Source organism: Tyto alba, unplaced genomic scaffold, assembly GCF_018691265.1.
Source record: "Tyto alba isolate M040663 unplaced genomic scaffold, T.alba_DEE_v4.0 Super-Scaffold_48, whole genome shotgun sequence".
NCBI lineage: Eukaryota > Metazoa > Chordata > Aves > Strigiformes > Tytonidae > Tyto > Tyto alba.
This window is the reverse complement of record NW_024881324.1, coordinates 15988278-16002146: the sequence shown is the minus strand read 5'-3', so window position 1 is coordinate 16002146 and position 13869 is coordinate 15988278. Positions and strand designations below refer to the sequence as shown.

Sequence of the window (13869 nt, the reverse complement as noted above, 5' to 3'; positions counted from 1 at the left end):
ATCATAAAATGTGTATAAAGGCTGCATATATAAAACCTCCTTTCTAAAACAAAGGGAGCTGTATAAGTATGATGGATAAAAGGAGCTTGCCTTCCTATTTTTAAAAAACTCCTGAAGGAGAAAGTTGATCTTCTCTTTCCTTCTCCTTCCAGGTGCTGGGTTGTCACCTTGCACAAAAGGCTTGCTAAATGTGTTATTAGTGTTTTGAAATATGCTTAACTCTGCACAAGGCTTTCTTAGTATAGAGTATTACATGATGTGTTACAGCTAACAGAAACATTTTATAATTCTTAAATGACAATTAGAAATGAACTAGTGACGTGGAGGAATTTGAATTAAAGACAAAGGCACTTCTAAACGTAAAAATCGAAGATTAAGCCTGGATGCCCTAACTTGCATAATTTTTAAAGATTTTAGCTCCAGGCATAAACAAAACAATCCATCCTGCTTTTCTCCAAAGCAGCACTTGGTGCAGATTAGAGAATTGCTTTAGTGTAGCTTGCACAGTAGTGGTAGTATAATGTTGACATATCTACTGGTATCCTCTGAATCCAGGGGTCGGTAGAAGAGACTCAAAGGTAGGAGAAATTGGTATGATATTAGGAGGCTGGTTAAAACTAAGCATTTTGTACCAGCGCTGGTACTTGTTATTTTCCACTTGGTTTCTCCTCTGTGCAGATGGCCGAAATGTTTGGAGGAAGTCTTTTTGCTTTGTGATGTGTGTTTGTTTTTCCTTGGAGACCCTTTGAGAAAAAGGTTCTTCTGGCCTGCCTTACTGAAAAAGAGGGCAGAGCACCAGATAGAAAATTGTTCTGCAGGAAGAAGTCATCTCTCTTACATCTTTTGGAGTTCTGTATTTCAGCTAGGTATCTGGGTGGTATTTGTGGCATGAGGATTTTTTTGGGGGTGGGATTAAAAGAGGCTTATTTTGGTCAGTATTACCTTGCTGAGGTTTATCTAAAATTCATCTGCTTGTATAAGTTGACCCTTACTAAGTAGTGTTTCTGTATATAATGATTATGTAACCCCCCTTTGCCATCAGTTTTGTTGACATGCAGATGCAATGTTCACACAGATGATTGACTTTCAGAGTAGAAAGTGTTGACTGTCAAATGTGAAGTTTAGAACACAAATTAAAAACGGGTGGTGGTTGTTGTACTAATCAGATGTGCTTGCTCAACTTTAAGGCAAATGTATCCTGAGAGATTTAAGAAGGTTTTTCTTCTTTCTCTGCATTGTAGTGGGAAGTATGTTGGGGTACTTATGTGAGCACTGTTGGATTATATTCTGTGCTGTGTGTTCTCCCAGAAGCATGGTTAGATAGAGAACAGCCTGCTTGGCTAACAGGGTGACACGGTAGCTTGGGCAGCTATTTTCATAGGAAGATTGTATGTATTCAGTCACTGTTTTGAAAGAAGCTGGGTTGGTTTGTTTAAAGCATTGCTCCAGAACTTTATTGCCCTCCCTGAAACTCACCTTCAGATTATAGCCAAAATTAATTGCTGGCTGTTACCTGTTTGTTCTTATGCTAAGATTCTAATGCCAAGAAGGAAAAAAGTTTAAGCATAAAGACTTGTTCAGGGATGAAGAAAAAGGAGAGAAAAGAAAAAGGGATGTGAGTGTGTTACATTGTCCCTTCATCTTCACTTGTCTCCATGATGGGCTCTATTGCAAAGACTGGAAGGAAATGCTCTCCTAATACAGTACCGGTTAAGGTGTTTAAGTGTAACAGGGGAAGAGAAACTTGTACTGAAACCCTCAGTACTGCTCCATGTAGTGCTAGTTCTGGATCATTCTCCTTGGTTGCGGGTGACTATCGTAGGAAAGGAACGGTTCAGGTAATCGAGAAAGGAAGTTACAGAGTTGGTGGGGGGTTAGTTTAGATCCCAGCAAAATGGAGGTTGGGGAGGATTTGATCTAAACCTAAATGTTTGGCGTTAAATATAGGCCAAAACTCCCAAGTGCTTTCATCCCATCTAACACAGTATTGTTTCAGCCATCTCCAAACTGTGAACTGAACTGAAATACAGGCAAAATAAATGTGATTTGACTCTGATGTAAGTGAACATTTGTTAGGAGCATATATGTCTTAGAGTTTCTCAGCTGCTGCTTGTAATGAGCTTTTCAGAATTAGCCTGCCTTGGAGACAAATGAGCTGTGCAGGAGAAAAGCAGATATTAGTCTGAGCATGTTACACTCTCACAGATGCTAACATCCTCTCTCAGTGCTGCTCTACTTCTTAGCATTTAAGATCTTTCCCATTTAAAAACATAGTTTTCAAGTATTTTTTATTAGAGAATAAATTAATCTGACATTACGCTGCTGTCAGTGGGATGCGTTTTGCTCCATTAAATGTAGCTGGATTATCAGGTAGGGATTAGTAAACTCCTTGAAGAAAAGATGGCATACTTTCTTTGCCAAGCACAGGAGTCTAATACCTCCACACTGAAGACTGAAGCAAAGGCTTTGGGGAATAGGCTACCTGAACCTTATATTTGTGTTCCCGTTGAGTCATCTGCTCTGTTCAGCCTTACCACATTTTCCTTGGTCAGTTTTTTGTGAGTTACATAGCTTCTGAATGGTATTTGTTGTACTTGATGTCCTTTGCAGTGTCAATTCCAGTTGAGTTTTGGCTTTTCTAACACCATTCCTACAATCCTGGGAACTGATTCTAAATTCATCCTTTGGAGTTTTGTTCAGGACTTCCTTGCTTAAACAACCCTCCATCCCCCACTCTCCCACCTTTTTTTTTTTTTTTTAATCACATCTACTTGTTTTGCTGAGTAGGGTGATGGACTGTTTGTGTGTGGAGGGTGCTGCTTTAAAGCCCTGACAACTTTCCTGAGCTCCTTTGCCCATCAGAGCCACCTGTCAGGATTCTACCTACAGGCTTCTTGAATAAGCCAGAATCTGCTTCTATGAAGTCAAGGGTCTGTGTTCTAGGGTCTTCTTCACTCCCTTGAGGATCTTGAATGCCAGTGTTTCATGGTCACCACAACCAGTGTTGCTGCTGATGGCTGTAAGCCAAGTCAGCTCCTCTTTGGTGAAAAGCAGATCAGTTGGGTAGATGATAGGAATGTGTGTGCTCAAACTTCCCTGTAGTGACCGAACCTGGGAAGTCAGATTTTTTTACCTGAGTCCTCTTGTGGGTGTTTCCGATGTCCCTGTTTGAAATAACACCACTGAAGGCATTTAAATACCAGATTTGCTTGTAGCATATGTTTCTCTTTAACTTCTACCTAGTGTCATAGATTCACTACATGCATTTAGTAGTTCACTTTTGCTCCTTGCCATATCTACAGGAAGTAATTGGTGACTAATTTAATGTTTTGCTTACTCCTCTCTCCCCTACCCCCCCCCCCCCCCCCCCCAGTATAGTTTGCCTCTTGTGTAACTGTTTTTTTTGGTTTGTGATTTTTTTGGCTTTTTTGTTTGTTTTGTGGGTGGTGGTTTTTTGTTTTGTTGTCTTGTTGTAAAAACATTGATCTTCATTAGCTTGCAGGCTTTGTTCAGCCTTTTTATTTTCAAAGATTGGGGGGCAAGGAAAGCAATCTACGAAATATCTTAACAGGTGAGTGGTGGGGGGGGGGGGGGGGGCAAAAAGCACAGTGCTGTCTACTGCATTGTTACCAGTTGCAGGGTTTGGGTTTCTTATAAAATATCTAAGGTCATTGAAGAACTGTGCTGCGAGGGAGAACTGGGTGACCTGTGATGTTCAAATCAGATAAGTTTGGTTGCCTTACTAATGCTTAGACCTCTGATCTTTTTGAGGTACCCAGGAAACTATAATTCTTCAGTTGCTGCAGAGATGGCCTTTTATCAGGAGTAAGTTATATAGATAAAGGGGAACTTGGGTACCTTCAACGTAAGACTCACAGTGAGGGTACCTAAAACCCTCTTCTTTAGGAAAAGGGGGCAAAACTTTATTTTCATAAATACTTCTGTGGGTGTCAATAATACTTTATGTGGTTTCTGACTTTATTTTTTTATACCATGGTTTGTCTAGTTTCCTCTATCTTTTTTATCTATGAGTCTGCTAAATGTAGAGGTTAATAGGTTTGGTCACATAGACAAGCATGTTGTCGACAGATACTGAACGTTATTTCTTTTATGGACAGATGTGAAGGTTCAGCTGTGTCAGGTCAACACAGAAGAGAATGGTCTTAACTCAGGGAATGAAGCAGTGCCAAGCCAGAGTCTTCATATAATGTGTGGCATCAAACTGGTCTGGCAAAGCTGGAAGTGCTCAATTTCACTTTCCCTTCTCTTTCCTTTCTCCTGTCCTGTGTTTTGTGGTGAGTCAGGCACTTAACAGCATCAGGATTTACATATTGTGCAGAATGTTCTCCGAATTTTTCCTTTCAAGTCAGGCAAGGACCAAGCAGTTCCTTCTTCTGGAAGCTTATTTCTTTTTAACCTGAATGTTCCAGACACTTGTTGGAGGAATATACCCTTGCAGAGGCTGCTTGTAAATGTAGAAAATGGTGTGCTGCAAGAAGGTAAGACTATGGAAAATCAAAAGAAGTATTTACATAGCAGTGCATCTTTCTTGTTCTGGTGAGCCAGGTCTGCTTTGATTTTTGGGCTAACTGTGCCTTTCTGGTTGTTTTTGAACTGAGGTTACATAGCTCCTTTATCACTATTAAACTTCTTTCATTAGGAGTGCTCTTCTTTCTTCACTGATCTCAAAGGCTTCACGCAGTATGAGTCTGTACTTCTGTAGAGCTATGAACATAGTGCCTGAATTTTTTTGTAGCTTAGCTGGGGAAGCTGGACACTCTTTGAGACCTGGGATCTTCCAGCAAGGGTCATCTCTTTCCTTAAAAACTTGCTTGCAGGAAAGATGTCTAGGGCTGTTTCAATCCTCTTGTCCGCCCTGAGTCATTGTGGTGAGGGGTGGGGGTGGTGCCTGGATACTTTCCTAGAAAGATAAAATAATCTAAAAGGCTTCTGAGGATCTCTGGATAGTTACCGGTGTAGTTGCAGCTAGTGGATACCTGGCAGTAAACCTCTTGTCTAATGAGGTTCTTAAATTTTTGTTCAAAGATGGAATAAAGTGAAATTGATTTTACTGTCTTTGTTTCTGCTGGATTAATTTGGTGATCAAAATGTTAGCCTTTGTTATCAGTGTGGCAGGATAGATGCGTCCTTGGAGGCTATCAGTTCAGGTGTGGACTCAGAAACATTTCCAGCTGGATTCTAAATTTCTGTTGCTTTCATAAAAGATTATTTTAGGAGGGAGGACGCTAATTGGTAGATGAGGGATGACTTTGGGTAGCTGAAGGGATAAGCTTACTGTGTAGAGGCCGCATGAAAAGTTCAGGAGTTGGCAGTAAACTGTTCTAATGAGAGGTTATATATAAGGGGTACTGCACAGCAAAAGCAAATGGATACGATACTTGGGTTTTTGAAAGTAGACTCACTTCTCAGCTGACTCCTCACAAATGAACTGTGTGTATATATGAAAGTTAGCTGAACATAGAGCAGAAAGAATTGGAGACGGAACTGGACAGACTGTTTTGAGGCTCTTCCAAGCATAGAAAGCAAGAAGAATACCAGTTATATGTGTGGAACTGAGGGAAAATGGGATGTTGGATTAAACAGGTCTAGCTACAAGATGTCTTTAGACTTCTAAGAAGTACTGGCCAGTGGTGGGGCTTATACTCTGGTTTATACATGTAAGTGCTATCTAATAATAAAAAGAAAACTCTTTACTTAGATTGTGAAAGCTGCATATTGGAGAGAAAAATCTCTTTCCAGGTTATTAATATTTGTATCACTGAATTGGTAATAAAGTCTCTTGTGAATGAAAAGTTAAAATTCATTAGCATTTTCTGCACGGAAATATATTTGCTTGTTCAGATTAGTACATTTCATTAGTAGAAATGTCTTTCAAGCTGTTTAAGCAAAACTTTCTATGTTAGTGGATTAGTTTCTTGATAGTTTTAGAATATGGTGTTTTTCTTTTAAAACGAATTAACTATTTCAGAGTTGAAGAACAAGTATCCCAAAGAGATCCGAAATAACTTTGTGGAACACTGGCAAACCTTGCAAAAGCATTGTGCTGCTTTTGCAGCAGTAATTTGAACTGCAGGGCTCATTCTCCAGCACATGACTGTTGTAGCTCTTCTCTTATTCTGCAGCTGTTTTATTGAAGTAACAGAGTTGAGAGGTAAGCGATGAGTCATTTGTGTATTGAAGTTCACCATGGCTTTATCCGTAGCAGCATCTCCTGTAGAGCCCTTGTTCTCCATTTTTGCTACTTTAAAATATACCTAGGAGATAGGTTTTAATAGCAGAAGCTTCAGCTGGACAATCTAGACACGTAATTTTGTATTCTCACAGAAAACACTACATCTGACATGACTGACCTAGATTACACTGTTCAGGTACTTTTTAATACATAAGATTAGTGGGGAATTGGCATTTATTTTGATAACTTTCAATTCTGTGAATAGTATCCTTGTCAGAAATGGAGGTTAAATCAGTATGGACTGAGTTTATAGTATCTATTTCCTTCCAAGTAGTTACCCTTTGTTTTCACTTACAGATGTTCTGTATGTTCTTTAAAACAGCATACATGACTCTTATTAAGGGGTTATTTAATCTTTATAAGGACCTGTCTAGGATTTATCTTACCTTGGATAGCGTGAGTAAGCACACTGTCCTTGGTAAGCTGCAGTAATTATATCTTAGATAAACCAGTCATGTTTTCATCAGTTTACAAAATTGGGTATTCACTGCAATACTGGCTTTACTTTGATAGTTTTGACAGTAATGATGTTTAATCTAAATACATGTGAGTTCAGTCTTTATTTACAAAAAAAAAAAAAAAAACCCCCAAAAAAACCCAACAAACACCAAACCCCAGCACATCAGAATGCATAGCTTGAAGGGCTTGTGTGCCTGCTTTCTCTAGCTAGAGAGTTTGCACCAAAATATGCCAACCTCTATCTTGTTGTCTTGCAGTGCACATGGCTGACTTCACATCTGTGAGACTGTGTCAGGAAACGCTCAAAATTGGTGCTCACTGACTTCAGTGACTAAACACAAATCAATTTTAATTGTGATGCATGACTAAGTACATAAATCAGTCTTTAGTTTGGCTTTTTCATGTATTTTCTGAGTAAGGCAACCTGTGTCCCCCATTTGAAGATGTAGAGAAGAGTGACACCTAATGAAAGCCACATAAAGCTCTGTTGCAGAGGTTTGGTTCAATTTGTAGCTATAGTCCAAAGTAATGAGACAATATTACAGCAAACATGGAGGATTAACCTCTAAAATACTATAAATCCATTGAATTTACAGTATTAATACTTGTCTTTGTATACATGATTAAAATATTCCTTTTAAATGGGACTCTAATGTCTGAGATTGTTTGCTGCTTGAGTTGCCTTAATGTTTTAACACAGGTTTAGATGTCAGTTTTATCTGATGCTGCCTTTACTCTGAATTAGTCCATCAGAAACTTACCATAACCTTAAAATAGGGAGTCCCACTTGCCTGGCCCTAATGGGTTAAAACTTCAGTGTGCTTCACTGCTTTGTGAGCTCAGGAATTTCCAGGAAGAGAAGAGATTGAATCAAAGTGTTCTTTTTTTAAATAAGAACAAACAGTATTTTGAAGGTGCCATTGCACAAATTTTAAGCTCTTGAGAGAATACTTAAGCTTGTCTGTTTAGTGGTGAACATAATTGATTCACCTTCTTATTGCGCAGAACATAACTCAATTATGGTAGGAACAAACAGTGTCTCCAGAGATACAAGCTTGAGTGGATATATGAGATCCTGGCCTTCATCCAGCAAATGATGCCATGACTTCTCTTACTTGGTGCTTAAAATCTTCTACTAGAGTCCTTCTGTGGGAATTAATGCAAACAGAGGGGAAGGGGAACTGAAATGGTATCTGTTCAGTTTTAGCTGACTCGATAAGACATTGCTGTATGTTTAAAATGTAACATGGAAACTTGTTTTTATCTGTGCCCTTTCAGGATGCTTAGTTATCTCTGTTGGGTATGCAGACGGTCAAGGGTGTGGGGTTTTGTTTTGTGTGTTTTTTTTTGTGGTGGCTTTTTTGTTTTATTTTTGTTGGGTTTTTTAATACACGGCCTTTGTTTTGAGACCTTTCTGCTGTTGGGTCTTGTCTACAAACCGAGTGCTCTTTTTTTTTGTTGTTGTTCTTAACAGTTTAAATGTATTTGACATTTAACAAAATGGGTTTGTTGCAAGAGCCTAGTAATGACCTTAGTACTATCCTCTTAGCACTTCAGCTGCAGGTGTGTGGGGATGAGGTGTTTGGGTTTTTTTTGTTGTTAATCCCTATTAGGAACCAAGTTCTGAGATTCTTGTCTTGAGAATATAATATTGAGGTTTGTTTCAGAATGACTTGTGAATTTTTTGAGCAGAGCAACTATTGTCCTTTTCGACAGTACTACTTCTTCTGTTGTGGCTCTTAGTCCATTTTATCTGCGGAAACTAGCAGGGTGGCAGAAGCATGAAAAGCAAACCCAGACTGCAACAGACTTTTTATTTATTAAAAAGCAAATAGAAGATACAATGGAATTGTGGAATAACTTGGGTCAAAAGGGACCTCTGAGCCTCAGCTGGTCTCACTTTCCCCTCAGAGCACGTTGGATCCGGTTAGATCAGGTTGTTCAAGGTTTTACCTAGTGAAGTTTGGAATTATTTCTGTGGAAATGGAACAACCTGCAGCTGCACTTTGTACCACTGATCACAAGCTTTGAGCCTGGTGGTATTGTCCATTTATTCAATACATATCTCAGCAAACTAACTGAGGATGCCACAGGAGATCAAGTGAAAGGCTTTGCTAAAATGGCAGTAAACAACATCCACTGTGCTCTCTTTGCCTGCACAGACCCTCCTCATGTCCTAGAATATAATCGGGTTGGTTGGGTGCAGTCTAACCTCATGCTGGAGGTTCTCAGCCATGACCTTGTCCTTCATGTGCCCAGAAATGGTTTCCAGGAGGATTCGCTCTGTAATGATTTGGGTTATGCTGGCTGACCCCAGGTCTTGCTTTTCACAGGTGGACATGATATTTGCTATCCAGAGAAGATGGTAGGAGGGCTAATAGCCTCCAGAGCTCTGCTCCAGCCAGCATGTCTGTGATTTTACACCGGTGGGATTGCCAGTGAACCTGGGATTGCCTTTTGCAGTCTATGATGCTGGCACCTACAACTTCTGAAGAACTGGCCTTTCTAGCCTCCAGTCTGAGCATTATTTCACATTTGTGAATATGAATTCACAGATGTGAAATATCTCAGACACTTTTTAGGTTTATTTTCTTCTCTGAGAACTGACTCCAGAGTAGTAGAAGTCTTTGTTTGGGTGTCTAATTTTAACGTTTTGGATCACTGAGGAGATAAACCTTCCACAGATTTAGTATGGAGCCATAGTTCTCTCATAAAACTTCTGTTCTCAGCAATACTCAGACTCCAGAAGTAGTTTGTTTTGAATGTTCAATAAAGCATATAGAGAGTGGACTTGATTAAAGATCTTTTTTATTTATATACTGCTGCAAATGCTAGCTTGTCCTAGATAAAAGTACAATATGGAAATTGTACCTGTTTTGCAGAAGGTCTTACTAAGAGCTGTAGCTGCAGGTGGTTTGGCTGTAAGTGTATTTCCGTGTAGGAAGAACCAAAATGCAGACAATTGTCTCCTGAAGCTATGAGTGTTCTCTGGCAGAAAGTTGTGAGAGAAGAGAGTTATGAGATCTTGAGAGTTTTGGAGGAAGGGAACTCACTGGGGAAGTCTGACTTCTACCTTAAAATAAAGTATTTTTAGTGATGCAGATAAAATGAAATAATTGTCTGTTAGTGGTGCAATTATAGTAGTCTACTGAGAAGTATGAGCACTGGAAAGGGAAATACAACTTTTTCTTTTCTATGTCTGAGCTGAAACTTTTGAGATGGATGAATTATTCTTGACTGAGGGTACTCTGATTATTCAGGATTTGTAAGCTTGCTTAAACTTGTGTTTGTATTTCTGACTGGAAAAATTGGTTCTTCTTTGTGAATGTACTTCTGGCTTCAGGGGTCGAACTTTTGAAGCTGAGCATGAGTAACATGAATAGTGCTTGTTTAGTCTATTTGTGCTGTTACAGTTAAACTTGTAATTACATGTTCAATCCAGTGTGCCCTTCTGGAAAAGTATGCGTTGCTGGTCTGCAAGAGTCCAAACAAGTATTTGTATTCAGCTGATTGCATTCCTTCAGCCAATGTGCAATCTTTAAAAATAAAAGTTAGAGACTTAAATATACTTACCACAATAAGTAGAACATTTAGTCTCCTAATTTGGAATGGAATAAGTTTAGAAAAAATGCTTACGAATGTTGTGCATGTTTCTGTAATAGAGGAAAGGGTTAAGTATTTATTGATGTTATTTGAGTTTGAGTTCTTTACTATCTCTGGGTGGGAGGTTACCCAGGGATGTATAGAGTAGGTGTTTCTGAAATCCTGTTGTGTCTGTTGTCCTCTGAAGATGGGACAGGAATCTTTGTAGCATGGGATAGATGCTGCTTTTTCATATTTCCCGTGCAGTATCTCAGTGTTGTTGGACTGCTTTCCTTTGCAGAAGCTTAGGCTGCAAGTAATGAGGGGACTGGCAGCTCATACCAGTCTCACTAGTGCTTTTCAATATTGCTCTTCACGTAAACAAGGTAGCTTTTAAAATGCGACATGCTGTTTTAGAAGATTGAGTCAGATTTTTTCTAAAATCCTGTCTGGCAATGTCAGATAACAGTTTTCTCAATTTGAACTCTAGTATGGGTGAATCTGGTGGTGGTTTTACAATAAAGTGGATGTTGGGGCAGGATTTGTGCGAGCCTGTGAAAATCTGTGATTTAGGAAAGTCTACATTGGCACTGCTGTAGGAATCTGAACTTCTTGACTGGAGAAGATGTGGGAAGGTAACACCATGTGCTTTTTAAAATTTGAGATTAGGCTTTAATGTGGAGGAATTTGTGAGGTACCCAAGCAGAAAAAAGTACTCGTATGTAAATGCAGACTTCTGCATCTCTGTTTCTGTTGGTTATGGACTTCTGAGTTCATAACAAAAACTTGTTTTTAATGATAAACATGTGTGGGCACCTGTGCCTCTGCTGTGTAAGATTCAACTTTCCTTACTATCAGTAGATTGCAATGGTTTAAATATTTTTCTGCTGTTTATTCTCTGCCCAGCTATGCCTAATGCTTCTTAGATGGAGTTTGGATAAATATATGCTCAATAGATAGATTCCTGGGTAGCTAAATTGTGAGTTGTGGGCCAAGCTTCAGTCCTGGTGCTTGTTTTTTTACCTCTGATTTCTTATGGATAGTACTTTGAGTTCTATCATGAGCATTTTTCTGCTGTCTGTTCCGTGTGTGATAGGCTTAGATAAATGCGAGATTGTAACACTGATTGTAACAAACAGCTATTGTACTCTGCTCTCCAGAATGAATGTCTGCTGTGTTCTGTAATTACTCTGGGGTAAAAGAGGACACTTGAGTTCTTAAAGTAAGCCATTTTGTGCTGCTTTCCTGGATAACACTCATCCAGGCTGTAGAGAGAGCTTGTGTTGTCACTTCATCCAGAAGAGCATGATATAGGTTTATTCCAGTCTACTCATTTTGTCTAGTAGAGACCTTCACTTAATTGGACTTCATGCACGTTTGTGTTTTGTTGTTGGTTTTGGGAAGGTGTGTATGGTGGAAAGTGGCATGTGACATGTCAATAAGAAAGCTGTATTTTAACTCCTAATATAGCCTGGGGCTGACTATGTATTCCTGCTTGAATGATTCTGTACCTTGTGTCTTACTGATGTGTGGTTTCATCTGGAAGAGTTCTGCATTGGGACAGTTAAGCATCAGTACTTTGGGATCCCGATCTTCAGTGGATGTTGCTAGTCACTATTTCCTCAGTAACTCTGTGCAACAGCATGATGGATCTGTCTTCCTAGAAGCAAAGGTGTTCAGTTACATACATTCCTTTGTTACCTTATGTCTTGGGCATTCATTTGTGTAGTACTTTGAGTTGAAAGCTAGTAAGTGTGGTGTGAGGGGGGGGACAGGAATTTTTCTTGATAGAATTCACACAGCTATATAATAGCTGGGAATTTAGGTTTCTCCATTCCAGTGCTATGGTGTTTTTTTTTTTTTTTTTTGTTTTGTTTTTTTTTTTTTCCCTTAGCTGTTACTCTGTGTGAGAACTAATGGGCGTCCATATGGCATGACGGATGCCTTAGACCAGAAATGAATATTTCATCACGCCTCCCAAAAGATAATGTGTAGTCTACTAAGCAGCTTTTTTACAGCAAGTACCTCAGCTTCCTGAGAACATCACAGCTTCCAAGTGTTTGTGTCTAAGAGAGAGAGGGCTTGGGCTTCAGACTCTGCAGCTGACAACCTGGAGTAATCTTGTTCTTGTTCACCAGCCTGGGGTGGTCAAGATAAGCTGTGGATCCCAATTCTAAAATGATGCTTAGTTACTGGGGATATTTAACCTTACTGCTTAGTTTTTTAATGTTAGTTATTTGCAGGCTTTGGTAACTTAGCAGCTAACTTAGAGGTAAAAGAGGTTTATTGTGGTGGGATGTTGAGTGGGCTTTTTTCTTTGTTTCTTTTTTAGTTTGCTTGGTTGTTTGTTGTTTTGGGTTTTTGGTGTGTTTTGTTTTGTTTGTTTGTTCTTTTTTATCCCAGAATGTTCCTGGAAATAAGTACTATCCTCCTTGTCAGACTATTTTGACAGGGTAAAAACACTGAGAGTGCATTCCCTGGCTGTGGTCTCTGATCACAGCAGCACTGAAGTGCTGAATAGTTATGCTGAGAAGAAGCTATTGACCATAGCATTGGAAACCCTGTTCCTTGAGAAATGGATGTAGTTATAGCAAAGAAGAGTTAAAAGAATTTCTGGTCTCTGCTAGCATAGGGGATTTGAAGGCTTACAAAAAACTAGACTGTGGTCAATAGGTGGTAATATGTGGTCCGTCCTCTGGTTCTTAAGAATATTTTCTGCCTGCCTTCTCAAATAGGGAGAGCGCAAGGATTGACAGGGAGAGTGGCTCATTTTCCCTACATGGGTCCCTTCTTTTGCCAGTCATCCAAGTGCAGGAAAGCATCGTTGCTCTTGTATAAAGGTGCTGACAGGAGCAGGCACTGCAGTGTGTTCTCCCTGTCATTGAGCACCGTGGAAGAGCTGTGATGGAGAGCATGGGGGGAGAGTGCTGGGCAAGGTCTATTCCTTGCCATGGGCTGGCACTGTAGACTTGTTTGAAGTCCCTTCCAAGAGGAGTCAAGGGTGTCATGTTAGGGCAGTTCTGTTCCGATCGCTTCTGTTGAGATCGTGCTACTTGGCTTTTCGCGATCAGTGTTGGAGGCAGTTTAGAAGTCCATAGTGGTACTGGTGCTACATGAGCTGCAATTGCTGTCTCTAATGATACTTCTGCTTTTATTTTCAGTAAAGGCTGACCCTCTCTTTAGGCCATATGATTCATAAGTACTTTTTTCTGTTTTGATTGATTTCATCCTGTAAGTTAAAAAAAGAAACGGAGAAGGCTTTTTCATAAAACAGACCACGATGCCTGAATTTACATCCTCCACAGCAAATAGCTAAGGCAGCGAAGAAAAAAATGGGGTCTTTAAAGCAATTAAAGGACTGAAACTTTTCCATTTTATAGCTTGTACAATACTGTCAAAACTGGTAGTGATCTTGCGTTTGTTTGTCAGATAGCTTTCCACTAGAAGAGACTGGTGCAGTTGCTGGTAAGATGGCTAAACTGGGCTTATATTTTCCATACAGAATGTCTGCTTTATTCTGAATTATTTTTAGAAAACCTCAAGAAAAATATTTAAACTGCTTTCAGGAAAGATTA

General features: G+C 39.5%; 1 protein-coding gene across 3 annotated transcripts in view; it reads left to right on the top strand.

Annotated features, from left to right (window-relative positions):
* Positions 1–13869, top strand: part of PHLPP1 (PH domain and leucine rich repeat protein phosphatase 1) — a 142844-nt gene that overhangs the window by 21245 nt on the left and 107730 nt on the right. The window contains exon 1 of one of the 3 annotated variants that reach the window (XM_032991915.2): positions 849–866. The exons of the other annotated variants lie outside the window; for them this stretch is intronic. The gene's annotated coding sequence lies outside the window, so the exon portion shown is untranslated. Of the gene's footprint in view, positions 1–848; positions 867–13869 lie in introns of those variants that run through there. 3 annotated transcript variants of the gene reach the window in all.